Source organism: Oncorhynchus kisutch, linkage group LG2, assembly GCF_002021735.2.
Source record: "Oncorhynchus kisutch isolate 150728-3 linkage group LG2, Okis_V2, whole genome shotgun sequence".
NCBI classification, from domain to species: Eukaryota; Metazoa; Chordata; class Actinopteri; order Salmoniformes; family Salmonidae; genus Oncorhynchus; species Oncorhynchus kisutch.
The window spans coordinates 2,454,899-2,471,254 of NC_034175.2; the positions used below are offsets into that span (position 1 = coordinate 2,454,899).

Here is a 16,356-nt window from a genome sequence, read left to right on the forward strand (position 1 = left end):
TGAGCTCTATGATGTACACAGCCTTTCGTGAAGGTGACCAGAGTACCATGTCTGGCCTAAGGTTGGTAGAAGCAATCTCAGGTGGAAAAATGAGTTGCTGGCCAATATCGACAAGCATCTTCCAGGCCATGGCTAGGTGTCCAGTTTCTGGCTTCGTAGGAGGATGCTTGGGCCTTTTCTGTCCCTCCCGGATGAATGTTGTTGTTTTGACGGGATTGCTTGTTTTTGGAGGTAATGAATTGGTTGCACTCCTCTTGGTCTCAAGTGCTGCAGCCAGGCACTTGAGGACCTGATTGTGCCTCCAGGTGTAGCGGCCTTGTGAGAGGCTGGTCTTGCAACCTGTCATTATATGCCTGAGAGTCGCTGGACCTGGGCAGAGGGGGCAGGTCAAGTCCTCGCCATACCATTGATGTAGGTTTTTTTGGTGATGAAAGCACATCATAAACAGCTCTTATGATGAAGCTGATGTTGCTTGCCTCCATTTGCCAAAGCTCACTCCAGTTGATCTTTCTCCTCTCCAGGCCTTCCCACCGCGTCCACAGCCTTTGCACTTCTTGCAGTCTCCTCCCGTCTGCGCACCTCCTTGACCACCAGCTTCCTGCGTTCAGATGTTGTTGCCTTATGGAACGTTGGTTTGCTTGCTGCCAGGCCAAAGCCTCCTCTTCCATGCTGGATATTCCCCACAATGTCTTGGTGTCTCAGGGCTGATCTGGCTTGCTGCACAGCCTTGGATGATGTCCATTTCCGTCCAGTTTGTAGGGCAGGTGCAGCCTTGCTAATGGTCTGGTCTTTGGAGTCCTTCAATGTCATCTGAAGTCTTACTGATGGGTTAACATACATTTCCTATGCATTTGTGTTTACAGCGTCAAAACGGTCAGCATTAACATATTACAAATCATCTTTTTCCTTAAATATGTAAACACAGTCAAATTAAAGTCATGTCAGATCATCCTAATTCTGTAATACATGTGGAAAACATCAAGGGGTGTGAATACTTTCTGAAAACATTGTATGTAAGAGAAGTGGTCCCAAGAGTATGCAATATCTCAGTCTTATCAGGGTTCTGCCAACTGTAAACAAAATATAAAATTGCACAGAAACGTCCTGTTTCCATCACAGCTGTCTTGATTTGTTTTTATACAGTATGACTTTAATCGCTTACAAACTGTAGATGGAAACATGGTTATTCATAGGAAATATTTATTACATTCTCTTCAATGCATTTCTTCTATAGCTTTCAGAAACAAACATTACTATAATGTGGCTTCACATTTTATAAACATAAAAGTATTTGATGATGCAGCTGTGGGTGTGGCTGTTTTTATAGATGCATACAGCCCTTCATTTTCTAAAGTGACCTGAGTGTCACCGGCCATACAGACACACCAACATTTCCACTGTAATTAGTAAAGGGAATCACAAAAGGACATTTAATACAAAAGACACAGTAGTCCTCCATTGTCTCTATACAGACTGAACAAACACATGAGAACTTTGTAAAGTTATAGAAATGACCTCAAGAAAGTTCATTGAATCATAATGAAGATCATAACCCAGTTATCTAGTACATCCTGCTCTACCTTCACTGAACTTATGTAATTTGTCCTCGAAGACATTCCTTAACTCCAAGAGGACAAAATTACAACTAAAAATAAGAAAATGCACACACCCCCCACAACAAAGGATGTAGCAGTTATACATTAAACCTTACAATGCAAGGTCAAATAGAGAGACAAAGGTCACCCTGCAGACTGGATTACTTCTAAAGGTTTAAGAGACAAACACGTGAGATGTTCTATAAAATATAATCATCAGACTTCCAGAAATAATTGTTTGATGACATTGGCAGTAATTCCTACTTCAACAATAACATAATTTGTTTGATAAAATGTAAAGGTAGTCATTCAAAACTGGGATTAAAAATAGAAACTCAAATGAAAACAAAAGTCACGTGTAAATCTCTGACTCACGGTGTGTAACTGTCTGACTTGCAGTTTGAGTGGCATTCCATGAGCATTATTACCGGCATCAATCTAACAGTGCTGTTATGATGCAGAGGTGGGTGTTGTTGTTTCTATGGATGCAAGCAACCTTTATGATTTAAACTCACCTGAGTAGCCCATGTCATTCAGCACGACAGAGAAGACACACCTGGATCAGCACTACACAGGTCATACAGCACGAAAGAGAAGACACACCTGGATCAGCACTACACAGGTCATTCAGCACGACAGAGAAGACACACCTGGATCAGCACTACACAGGTCATACAGCACGACAGAGAAGACACACCTGGATCAGCACTACACAGGTCATACAGCACGACAGAGAAGACACACCTGGATCAGCACTACACAGGTCATACAGCACGAAAGAGAAGACACACCTGGATCAGCACTACACAGGTCATTCAGCACGACAGAGAAGACACACCTGGATCAGCACTACACAGGTCATACAGCACGAAAGAGAAGACACACCTGGATCAGCACTACACAGGTCATTCAGCACGACAGAGAAGACACACCTGGATCAGCACTACACAGGTCATACAGCACGAAAGAGAAGACACACCTGGATCAGCACTACACAGGTCATTCAGCACGACAGAGAAGACACACCTGGATCAGCACTACACAGGTCATACAGCACGACAGAGAAGACACACCTGGATCAGCACTACACAGGTCATACAGCACGACAGAGAAGACACACCTGGATCAGCACTACACAGGTCATACAGCACGAAAGAGAAGACACACCTGGATCAGCACTACACAGGTCATTCAGCACGACAGAGAAGACACACCTGGATCAGCACTACACAGGTCATACAGCACGAAAGAGAAGACACACCTGGATCAGCACTACACAGGTCATTCAGCACGACAGAGAAGACACACCTGGATCAGCACTACACAGGTCATACAGCACGAAAGAGAAGACACACCTGGATCAGCACTACACAGGTCATTCAGCACGACAGAGAAGACACACCTGGATCAGCACTACACAGGTCATACAGCACGACAGAGAAGACACACCTGGATCAGCACTACACAGGTCATACAGCACGACAGAGAAGACACACCTGGATCAGCACTACACAGGTCATTCAGCACGACAGAGAAGACACACCTGGATCAGCACTACACAGGTCATTCAGCACGACAGAGAAGACACACCTGGAACAGCACTACACAGGTCATACAGCACGACAGAGAAGACACACCTGGAACAGCACTACACAGGTCATACAGCACGACAGAGAAGACACCTGGAACAGCACTACACAGGTGAGGTTATTATACATTGTTTTATAGTATGTGTTGATGTGCAGATGCGTGCAGAACTTCACCATTACTACAGGAAGATGGTTAATGGTAGATAAGCAGAGATTCATCTTTAAGCTTTGTTTTTTAATTGTATTCCACAAAAAAAGCATTTTTGTGCTGGTGCAAGTACTTGCTGAATCTGGTGGAATCTTTTGGTTAGCAGGAGGAAAGTCTGATTTAAAGCAGCTTATTATGAACTCAAACTGATATCTTTATGTTGTAGAATCCAACCTAGCAACACCAAGAACTATGGCACAATCTACAGGAAGTCTCTCTATCATCACCTGGAACACTTGTGGTGTTAAACCAACAAAAGGCCTCCCAAATAAGTTGATTGATATAATGAACTTTGGCAAGAAACAGAAAGCTGATGTAATCTTCCTTCAAAAAACTCATATTGGACCTAAAGGTTACAATGAGATAAATGAAGTGGGAGGTTGGACCTCTTACTTTACCGTTTACTCTCCGAGGAGCAAAGGAGTGGCCATACTGGTGAATAAAAACATACCACACTATCAGTACATCTGCAATGATGAAGACTACGCTGGTGGCTACATTGTCCTGTTCTGTAAGATGCATGGTCAACTCTTCACTCTTGTGAACGTGTACAATCATAAAGAAGACAAGCAAGTACTGGGGAGGCTGTCCCAGTATCTTCAGGATATGATAACAGGCATCTTAGTGATTGGAGGGGATTTCAACACAGTCCTTGACCCTGACTTTGACAGGATCTCTGCATCTGAACATAGACAGCACACAGCCTTGAGGCCTCATCTGGAAGAGTTCATCTCCTCACGGAAACTAGTGGACATCTGGGCAAGTCTACACCCAAATGAACAAGCCTTCACTCGCTCTCAGAACACCAGCCACTCCCGGTTAGATATGTTCTTCATCCAACAGGACAAAGCCCCATGTGCCCAGAGCTGTGAGATTCACACTGTCCCAGGGATTTCAGATCACTACCCTGTGTCTCTGAAGATCCATGTTCCTGAAATAAGAAGCATGTTAACAGATGTTCATCAAAAGCTGAGGATGTTAGGAGACAGCAAACTAAAAGACAAGTACAAATTAGACAGAAGAGCAGGAAAACTCAGTGGAGCGGAAGTCCTTGTGGCAATGAAATCCTTGACCGACTTAACATCAAATGGATCAAGGGGAGAGAATCTCATGAAATCATAGATATTGAAACATTATTACAATGGAATAATGAGGAAGAAGAAAATACATGCGGGACTCCATATGTCACTGAACCGAAAGGACAAAATCTTTGCCACAATACTTGCCAACCGTCTGCAGATATACCTAGCACCCTCGTTCAGAGGAAGGAGCAAGACACCACCACAGAGCTTGCCTGGACAGGAAACCATCGATTAGTTGGGAATTCTTTAAAAAAGCACTGAAGTCTGTTGGCATAATTCAGTCTCCCCCTAGAGACTTCACAATCCTAAAGCAGGTGCTTCCTGAGGACTTGGGCATCTTGTGGAAGTTACTCCCAATGGTTGAAGGTTCCTGGGGTCACAAAAAAAAACTAAAGCATCAATGCCCCCTCACCCCAGCTCTACTCCACCTGTGTCTGAAGTACCTGGAGCACCGAGTCCAGAAGACAGGTACAGTCCTTAGGGTTAGCCGTCAAAGAAGGAGTCTTTTGATACACATGGAACAAGAGAAACAGCGTTCTGTGTTTAAACTGCTCTCTGAAATCAGAAAGGAGTCTGGCCTGAGTTTGAAGGTGGTAGGAACATTGGAAGATCAACATTTAAATGAAATGTTATGAGAAAAACATTTTCCATTAAAGGAGGATACTGCCTTCAGCTTCACCATGAGACTGACTACAATCATGAAGTGTTGAACCAGTGTCATCCATACTAACTGCTATGGTCCTTAAGAGCCACCAGGGGAAGATAAGTGAAGGTCAAACCCAGAACCAGACCTAAAGATCATGTATTACAGTCAAACCCAGAACCAGTCCTAAAGATCATGTATTATGGTCAAACCCAGAACCAGTCCTAAAGATCATGTATTACAGTCAAACCCAGAACCAGTCCTAAAGATCATGTATTACAGTCAAACCCAGAACCAGTCTTAAAGATCATGTATTATGGTCAAACCCAGAACCAGACCTAAAGATCATGTATTACAGTCAAACCAAGAACCAGTCCTAAAGATCACGTATTATGGTCAAACCCAGAACCAGACCTAAAGATCATGTATTACAGTCAAACCCAGAACCAGACCTAAGGATCATGTATTACAGTCAAACCCAGAACCAGTCCTAAAGATCATGTATTATGGTCAAACCCAGAACCAGACCTAAAGATCATGTATTACAGTCAAACCCAGAACCAGTCCTAAAGATCATGTATTATGGTCAAACCCAGAACCAGACCTAAAGATCATGTATTATAGTCAAACCCAGAACCAGACCTAAAGATCATGTATTATGGTCAAACCCAGAACCAGTCCTAAAGATCATGTATTATATGTGAGACATCAGTGTCCTGAGGGAACACACTAAATGTATTGGGTGTTATAAAATGTAATGTCATGTATTATTTGTAATGATATACCATGGCTATCAGACCATATACCATAGGTACAGAAAATATGTATTTTTACTGCTCTAATTACTAATGTTCTGAAAGAGCTGCAAAATCTGGACCCCTACAAATCAGCCGGCTAGACAATCTGGACCCTTTCTTTCTAAAATTATCTGCCGAAATTGTTGACACCCCTATTACTAGCCTGTTCAACCTCTCTTTCGTGTCGTCTGAGATTCCCAAAGATTGGAAAGCAGCTGCGGTCATCCCCCTCTTCAAAGGGGGGGACACTCTTGACCCAAACTGCTACAGACCTATATCTATCCTACCCTGCCTTTCTAAGGTCTTCGAAAGCCAAGTCAACAAACAGATTACCTGTAACGGCGTTCTTCGTTCGTTGAAAGAGAGTCGGACCGAAATGCAGCGTGGTGGTTACTCATGTTTTTAATGAAAAAAGTGACGGTACATGAAATAACGAATAAATACAAAAACAACAAACGGAACGTGAAACTTATTACAGCCTATCTGGTGAACACTACACAGAGACAGGAACAATCACCCACGAAATACAAAGTAAAACTCAGGCTACCTAAATACGGTTCCCAATCAGAGACAACAAGAAACACCTGACTGATCGAGAACCGCCTCAGGCAGCCCAAACCTAACTAGACACACCCCTAATCAGCCGCGATCCCAAATACAACAAACCCCAATACGAAATACAACACGTAAACCCCTGTCACACCCTGGCCTGACCAAATATATAACGAAAACACAAAACACTAAGACCAAGGCGTGACAGAACCCCCCCCCCCCAAGGTGCGGACTCCCGGACGCACCTCAAAACCAAAGGGAGGGTCCGGGTGGGCGTCTGTCATTGGTGGCGGCTCCGGCTCGGGACGTGGACCCCACTTCATTAATGTCCTCGTTCCTCCCCTTCGCGTCCTGGGATAATCCACCCTCGCCGCCGACCATGGCCTAATAGTCCTCACCCACAACCCCACAGAACTAAGGAGCAGCTCGTGACTGAGGGGCATCTCAGGACTGAGGGACAGCTCGGGACTGAGGGGCAGCTCGGGACTGAGGGGCAGCTCGGGACTGAGGGGCAGCTAGGGGCTGAGGCAGCTCGGGACTGAGGGACAGCCCGGAACTGAGGGGCAGCCCGGAACAGAGGGGAAGCCCAGTACTGAGAGGAAGCCCAGTACTGAGAGGAAGCCTAGTACTGAGATGAAGCTCAGGTAAGTAGTAGGCTCCGGTAGATCCTGGCTGGCTGGCAGATCTGGAAGATTCAAGTTGACTAGTAGATCTGGTAGATTCTGGTTGACTAGCAGATCTGGAAGATTCTGGTTGACTGGCGGATCTAGCTGCTCTATGCAGACTGAGAGCTCTGACTGCTCCATGCAGGCTGACAGCTCCTTGCAGACTGGCAGCTCTGACTGCTCCATGCAGGCTGACAGCTCCTTGCAGACTGGCAGCTCCTTGCAGACTGACAGCTCCTTGCAGACTGGCAGCTCCTTGCAGACTGGCAGCTCCTTGCAGACTGACAGCTCCTTCCAGACTGGCAGCTCCTTACAGACTGGCAGCTCCTTGCAGACTGACAGCTCTAGCTGCTTCATGCAGACTGACAGCTCCTTGCAGACTGGCAGCTCCTTGCAGACTGACAGCTCCTTGCAGACTGACAGCTCCCTGCAGACTGGCAGCTCCTTGCAGGCTGACAACTCCCTGCAGACTGGCAGCTCCTTGCAGACTGGCAGCTCCTTGCAGACTGGCAGCTCCTTGCAGACTGGCAGCTCTGGCTGCTTCATGCAGACTGACAGCTCCTTGCAGACTGGCAGCTCCTTGCAGACTGACATCTCTAACTGCTCCATGCGGGCTGACAGCACCCTGCAGACTGGCAGCTCAGGCTGCTTCAAACAGACAGGAGGCTCCGGCAGCGCTGTAGAGAAGAAAGGCTCTGATAGCGCTGAACAGGCGGGAGACTCCGACAGCGCAGGAGAGGAGGAAAACGCTGGCTGCGCTGGACAGACAGGAGACTCCGACAGCGCAGGAGGGAAGGGAGGCTCTGGCTGTGCTGAACAGGCGGGGGACTCCGACAGAGCAGGAGAGGCGAGGCGCACTGTAGGCCTGATGCGTGGTGCGGGCACTGGTAATACTGGAGCGAGGACACGCACAGGAAGCCTGGTGCGGGGAGCTGCTACCGGAGGACTGGTGTGTGGAGGTGGCTCTGGATAGACCGGACCGTGCAGGCACACTGGAGCTCTTGAGCACCGAGCCTGCCCAAGCTTATCTGGCTCGATGCCCACTCTAGCCCGGCCAATACGAAGGGCTGGTATGAACCGTACCGGGCTATGCACCCGCACTGGAGACACCGTGCGCTCACTAGCATAACACGGTGCCTGCCCGGTCTCTTTAGCCCACCGGAAAGCACAGGGAGTTTGCGCAGGTCTCCTACCTGGCATAGCCATACTCCCTGTAAGCCCCCCAAATAATTTTTTGGGGTTGTTTCTCGGGCTTCCTTGCCAACCGTGTTCCCTCGTATCGCCGGCTCCTATCTCCTGCTGCCTCTGCTTCCTCCTTGGGGCGGCGATATTCACCAGGCTGAGCCCAGGGTCCTCTTCCGTCTAATATCATCTCCCAAGATGATCTCTGCCACTCTCTCCCTGAGCCCCCCCCCCAATAAATTTTTTGGGGTGACTTTCGGGTTTCGCTCTGCGCCGCCGTGTCTTTCTTTTCTCCAACTCCATTCGCCTATAGCCCTCTTCGCACTGCTCCAGCGAATCCCATGCGGGCTCCTGCACTCTCTCTGGGTCGGCCGCCCACCTGTCGATTTCCTCCCACGTCGTATACTCCATGCCATCCAATACGTCTTCCCATGTCCATTCCTCCTTTCGCTTCTCCTGCGGTCGCTGCCCGTTTCCACGCCGCTCGGTCCGTGTGTGGTGGGTGATTCTGTAACGACGTTCTTCATTTGTTGAAAGAGAGTCGGACCGAAATGCAGCGTGGTGGTTACTCATGTTTTTAATGAAAAAAGTGACGGTACATGAAATAACGAATAAATACAAAAACAACAAACGGAATGTGAAACTTATTACAGCCTATCTGGTGAAACTACACAGAGACAGGAACAATCACCCACGAAATACAAAGTAAAACTCAGGCTACCTAAATACGGTTCCCAATCAGAGACAACAAGAAACACCTGACTGATCGAGAACCGCCTCAGGCAGCCCAAACCTAACTAGACACACCCCTAATCAGCCGCGATCCCAAATACAACAAACCCCAATACGAAATACAACACGTAAACCCCTGTCACACCCTGGCCTGACCAAATATATAACGAAAACACAAAACACTAAGACCAAGATGTGACATTACCGAACATTTCGCATCTCACCATACCTTCTCTGCTATGCAATCTGGTTTCAGAGCTGGTCATGGGTGCACCTCAGCCACGCTCAAGGTCCTAAACGATATCTTAACCGCCATCGATAAGAAACATTACTGTGCAGCCGTATTCATTGATCTGGCCAAGGCTTTTGACTCTGTCAATCACCACATCCTCATCGGCAGACTCGACAGCCTTGGTTTCTCAAATGATTGCCTCGCCTGGTTTACCAACTACTTCTCTGATAGAGTTCAGTGTGTCAAATCGGAGGGTCTGCTGTCCGGACCTCTGGCAGTCTCTATGGGGGGCCACAGGGTTCAATTCTTGGACCGACTCTCTTCTCTGTATACATCAATGATGTCGCTCTTGCTGCTGGTGAGTCTCTGATCCACCTCTACGCAGACGACACCATTCTGTATACTTCTGGCCCTTCTTTGGACACTGTGTTAACAATCCTCCAGGCAAGCTTCAATGCCATACAACTCTCCTTCCGTGGCCTCCAATTGCTCTTAAATACAAGTAAAACTAAATGCATGCTTCAACCGATCGCTGCCTGCACCTGCCCGCCTGTCCAACATCACTACTCTGGACGGCTCTGACTTAGAATACGTGGACAACTACAAATACCTGGGTGTCTGGTTAGACTGTAAACTCTCCTTCCAGACCCACATCAAACATCTCTAATCCAAAGTTAAATCTAGAATTGGCTTCCTATTTCACAACAAAGCATCCTTCACTCATGCCAAACATACCCTTGTAAAACTGACCATCCTACCAATCCTCGACTTCGGCGATGTCATTTACAAAATAGCCTCCAATACCCTACTCAACAAATTGGATGCAGTCTATCACAGTGCAATCTGTTTTGTCACCAAAGCCCCATATACTACTCACCATTGCGACCTGTACGCTCTCGTTGGCTGGCCCTCGCTTCATACTCGTCGCCAAACCCACTGGCTCCATGTCATCTACAAGACCCTGCTAGGTAAAGTCCCCCCTTATCTCAGCTCGTTGGTCACCATAGCATCTCCCACCTGTAGCACGCACTCCAGCAGGTATATCTCTCTGGTCACCCCCAAAACCAATTCTTTCTTTGGCCGCCTCTCCTTCCAGTTCTCTGCTGCCAATGACTGGAACGAACTACAAAAATCTCTGAAACTGGAAACACTTAACTCCCTCACTAGCTTTAAGCACCAACTGTCAGAGCAGCTCACAGATTACTGCACCTGTACATAGCCCATCTATAATTTAGCCCAAACAACTACCTCTTTCCCTACTGTATTTATTTGATTTATTTTGCTCCTTTGCACCCCATTATTTTTTATTTCTACTTTGCACATTCTTCCAATGCAAATCTACCATTCCAGTGTTTTACTTCCTATATTGTATTTACTTCGCCACCATGGCCTTTTTTTGCCTTTACCTCCCTTATCTCACCTCATTTGCTCACATCGTATATAGACTTGTTTATACTGTATTATTGACTATATGTTTGTTTTACTCCATGTGTAACTGTGTTGTTGTATCTGTCGAACTGCTTTGCTTTATCTTGGCCAGGTCGCAATTGTAAATGAGAACTTGTTCTCAACTTGCCTACCTGGTTAAATAAAGGTGTTCTCAACTGGCCTGCCTGGTTAAATAAAGGTGTTCTCAACTTGCCTACCTGGTTAAATAAAGGTGTTCTCAACTTGCCTACCTGGTTAAATAAAGGTGTTCTCAACTTGCCTACCTGGTTAAATAAAGGTGTTCTCAACTTGCCTACCTGGTTAAATAAAGGTGTTCTCAACTTGCCTACCTGGTTAAATAAAGGTGTTCTCAACTTGCCTACCTGGTTAAATAAAGGTGTTCTCAACTAGCCTACCTGGTTAAATAAAGGTGTTCTCAACTAGCCTACCTGGTTAAATAAAGGTGTTCTCAACTAGCCTGCCTGGTTAAATAAAGGTAAAATAAAATAAAATAATAAAATTACATTGGTAACCAGTTTATAATATCAGTAAGGCACCTCTTTGGTTTGTGGTATATGGCCAATATACCACAGCTAAGGGCTCCGCGTTGCGTCGTGCCTAATAACAGCCCTTAGCTGTGGTATATTGGCCATATACTACACCTCCTTGGGCCTTATTGCTTAATTGTATACAACAGCATTAATGTTGCTGGATCCCAGGAAGAGTAGCTGCTGCCTTGGAAGGAACTAATGGGGATCCATAATAAATACAAATCAGGATGAGATTATAAACCATAAAATAAGAGACATTAGCCATCATATCCAGGGATATTGGACGTCTGGGGCTATAATTTAAAACCTACAAAGTATTTTCAAACATATAGGCCAAAGATAGGCAAAAACGGTTTCTCCAACAGAAATCCCTGATCACACTTGTAAGTGATGTCATGGCGACATTAACAAGCTAAGCTCAGGTACAGAAACACGTCATCAGGTCTAATGGTCGTGGCGTGCCCAACTGCACAAACATACAGGTTGTTTAGATGTAAGTGGATCTTAAACAAATGCTGATATTACTGTATTCATTGTTGCATATCGGTCTTGATAGGAATATAAATAACTACTGTACATATACTGTGTGAGCTATGATGTATGAAGGAGTACTCCCAGGAGTATGCAATGTCTTGGTCTTATCGAGGTTCTGCCGACTGTACATCAAATATAAACTCAGATCAATATGCCATTGGTTCTCTCAGGTTACAATGGCCTTTCAAACCACAAGGTCATCTGGAGCCTCAGAGGTCTCACAACGAACATACTCCTGTGCATTGAACATATGTTTGTATTCCATAAATAAAGGTGTGTATTTGTATGTGTGTGTACACTGTCTAAATCTGTCTTGATTATAGAACTTCCTGTAGTAAAACAAAGAAACAAGAAGGAAGACAAATAAACCGCGAAAAACCACAAATAGCAAAGATACGACATTTCAGTCTTATTGCAATCATCTTTATTTCGTCATCTCACCTTGTATAAAAGGGCTCAGTTTGCAGTTCGCTCTTCATAGAAGATGCTTCATACTTCACTAAAATGTGAAAACAAAAAAAACTCAATCTGGGAGCACCAGCTTTATACAACAAGGTTCCAGACATCCAAACCCCTATATTACTGAATAACCTGCGTAGACTAGAACAAAATATTTAACTGTCATTGAAGCATATTGATATCCAAAAGTGTGTGTAAAGTAATACTACAGACTCATCTCTCTGAGTAAGTACTTACAGGAATAACTAATAGTCAACATATTTATTCTCAAGGAAAACATTGTTTTCTAAATGCTGTTACCAAAGACAACATTAGAATGTGGGAAAAACTACAGCCCAGAAAAGCCTGTATTTAAGAATGATTAATGATGTTGGATTAAGGTAAGAAACTAATCAGAATTATGAATTAAATTAAATATACACTATTTTTTGTGGGATTAAATTATTAAGAATAATTTCAGTTAATAATTTCAGTTTCACTTTTGAAAAGAAAACATGCATGTTTGCTAGGTTGGTGATATTTGTAACACTTCTACTGTAAATTAACTTTAGTGATATATTACTTTTGTGATTGGAACATGAAATTGTATTGAAGTAATACATTCAAAAATGTCATATCTAACCAACAGATAAAATATATGAAACAATCAAAATAAAATGAATTCATTTAAATTGCTTTGATAATATAATGGCTTTTTTAACGCTATTTTTTTAAGGAAAAGATGATAAAAATGTATGTTTTATAACTGAAAGAAAAATACAGGGTAACCTGTACTAAAGTGCTTTAGTTATTCTTGATAGCACTATAAACAAAAGCAATCTAAATCTAGACCTGTAAACATTTGTATAAAAAAGTTCAGCCATGTACATTTTTAGATTTTTTTCAGGATGTTTCAAATAATCAAAATGGATGCCAACATTACAGAACCTCTACAAAACATCAATATTTAACTGAAACACCTAAAGCAGAATCTTTACTACACTAAATCAAAAACCTCTATTCAAACAAACACCAGCTCACCGGCCTCTTCTCATTGGTAGAGGTCCTCGCCTGGTTAAGTGCTCAGCAGACAGTCTAAATACTGTACCTGCACACCTGGTTGGTGAGGAGCATCTGTCAATCAGCCGATGTGGTTCGGAGCGTGTGAGGTGAAGTGAGGCGGTACCCTCAGTGTGTTTCCCACAATTCCATTTGATTGCCTTTTAAGACAGAGGTAAACCACCAGACACAGTCCAGTTAATTCCAGATATGGTCAGATGAAGACCACAGAGTAGCATGGTCTATTCTCCAATCCCAGAGTGTCAGGTGTTACAGAACAGTTGGACCAGTCTAACCAGTATGATCCCAGTAGAGGGCGTAGCAGAACAGTCACAATATTCTAGTTCATCATTCCCAGGGTTCCACTCACACAGCATATCCTGGTTTAGGCAGTGTCGTCACTGGTTAACTTTTTTAATTAAGTTGTATCAACGTTTGGTGTTACTGTGTTTAACAGTTGGTCCCACAATGGATACAAATTTTTTGTTTGTTTTTCATCTAGAAAACAATGACTTTCAAATCCAATGAGGTCAACTCAAAAACATGGTTGTGTTCAGAAGCAGTCAACTCTGACAGCCAGTCAACTCCAAGTCTGGTCCTCTCCGTAGTAATTCAACAGAACAACGTCTGGATGGTCCACTTTGGCTCAGCTGGCACATTATGTTCACACTCACAGAGACAGAGAGAGAGAGAGAGAGGGAAGAGAGAGAGACGACACAGATGGAGTCTACAGGATGGAGTGCATAAAGGTGGGAAATGAAGAATGAGAGCTTTGATGGTAGATTAGTGTCAGTCTGTTTCAGAGGGAGCTTAGTCAGGAGCGAGGGATGGAAGAGGGGGAACGAGAGGAGAGAGTGGACAGGGAGAAAAGAGGAGACCAAGAAGAGAAAGATTAGTGTCAGTCTGTTTCAGAGGGAGCTTAGTCAAGAGCGAGGGATGGAAGAGGGGGAATGAGAGGAGAGAGTGGACAGAGAGAAAAGAGGAGACCAAGAAGAGAAAGATTCATGCCACCCCAGAAAAAACAGGTGATGTGTTGGAGTGTGTGTAGTTGGAGTGTGTGTAGTGTTGAAGTCTACCCTATTGCAGTCATTTTAGAGTCTGAAATGAAGACTTGGCCTCCCTATTAGGTGTGGATAGTTTAAAGTAGGGACTGAGTGGGTGAGGCAGGCCATCTACAGTGGGCATGGTAGATACTCAGGAGGTCAGCTTGAATAGAGGGATGTTAGATAGAGAGGAAGTTCAAGAGTGGGATGAGGAGGAGGAGGAGAGAAAGAGGAACTGTCCTCATTGAACACACATCACTGTGAAGAGCCGGAGTACCTGTGAGAGAGCCAGGGAATTAGCAGTTCATCAATACCAAAGAACATCCTGTGCATGCGTAGCATACCACATGAACGCGCACACACACACAACTGCACTCGTGTGTGTGTGTGTGTGTGTGTGTGTGTGTGTGTGTGTGTGTGTGTGTGTGTGTCTCACCTTGTTCCTGCTTGGACCCTACGGTTGCTAAGCAAGGGGAAGAGAGGGAGAGAGCAGGACATAAAAATAAAGTTCATTATTCAAGTAATTTTCAAGTTTCCAAAAAACTACAGCATTACTTGCCTGAAACAAAAAAATAAACAGAAAAATGACTAGGGGAGGGTATTTACCATAACTCACAGCCAAATGCCATGAAAAATGACTACTGACTGCGCAACCCTAAAATATGTCCCCAATGCAAATTTTCTTAAAGGTTGAATGAAAAACAAGCGAAGAAAGTGAGTCAGGAGGAAGATAATGTCGAGGCAAGGAGAAAGGAGAGAGAGAGAGATTAAGAAGAGAGAAAGATTAAGAATAAGAGAGAAAGATTAAGAATAAGAGAGTGATTAAGAATAAGAGTGATTAAGAATAAGAGAGTGATTAAGAATAAGAGAGTGATTAAGAATAAGAGAGTGATTAAGAATAAGAGAGAAAGGGAAAAGAGAAAAAGAAAGAAGGCAACAAAATTCAGAATGACAGAGAGAAACAAGAGGACATAGGAGGCGAAATGAAAGGGTGGAGGTGGAAAAGACCTGGGAGAAAAACAGACAGAGAAAAGCAGGGAGGGAAGGAACGATTGTAAGAAGGTCAGGCGGAGAGAGGGAGAGAAAGAGGGAGATGGAGGAGGGAGGGGTGTTTGTGTCTGGGTGTCTCTCAGCAGGGGGGCTGACTAAAAGGAAATAATTGAGGACTGGAGGGAGAGGGAGGAGGAACGAGGGAGTTAGAGAGGGGTGGATGGGTGCTGGAGGGCAAAGCAAGGTGGAGAGGGGCAAGAGGGCGAGAGAGAGGTGGGAGAGAATGCTACAAGACCAGAAAGAGCAAAAAGAAGTAGAAAAGTAAGGCTGATAGTGAAGGGAGAGAACAAGGGAAAGGTTTAGGAAGAAAATAGCAGAAAATGTGGAAAAGATCGTTGTAATGAAACTGTTATCCAGTTGACTGTTTTCCTACAATGAATTGTGTACATCAGCAGAACCCTGATGTCTAAGATATGTTTTTCACAAGATGGCTCACTGATCGAATGCTTAGCTTGGAGATCATTTTCTCTGTGTGTGTGTGTGTTATTAGGGCTTGACTAAGGTATCTATAGGTGTTATTCTGTTATGTCTATAGTCAGGGTTGTACTACAAGTCAAAGAAGCTTCCATGTTGATGAGGGAGGGGCTAAACAAACCTCTCATATTCTGAAGAAATAACTATGGAAGAGTTAACGAAGCATTAAATTACATGCTGTGGTCGGGCCTCTCACTGTGTGTGTGTGTGTGTGTGTGTGTGTGTGTGTGTGTGTGTGTGTGTGTGTATACTAACGTTAAGCAGAAGAAAATGTGAAGGCATTTTGTGTCCAAAGCATCAAAACTATAAAAGTTACAGAACACATCACTTCTGTTCCTTATTGTTTTTTTTAACATTAGTTAATAATTATAAAACAATAAACTAAAAGTTGCAGGGTTCTATTAATCCAATCTTTCATGTCCACATTGAGTGGATAAAAACAGCTCAAATAAAGCAGAGGTTTTATCAGGTAATTCTCCAAATACAATTAACAGAACATACC

General features: G+C 44.2%; 1 long non-coding RNA gene across 1 annotated transcript; it reads right to left on the bottom strand.

Annotated features, from left to right (window-relative positions):
• Positions 1-12,191: 12,191 nt before the first annotated feature.
• Positions 12,192-15,160, bottom strand: LOC109885519 (uncharacterized). Its single transcript, XR_002254568.2, has 2 exons — positions 14,767-15,160; positions 12,192-14,607 (listed from the first exon to the last, which is right to left on the bottom strand). It is a non-coding gene; the product is annotated as an uncharacterized LOC109885519 (long non-coding RNA).
• Positions 15,161-16,356: the final 1,196 nt, after the last annotated feature.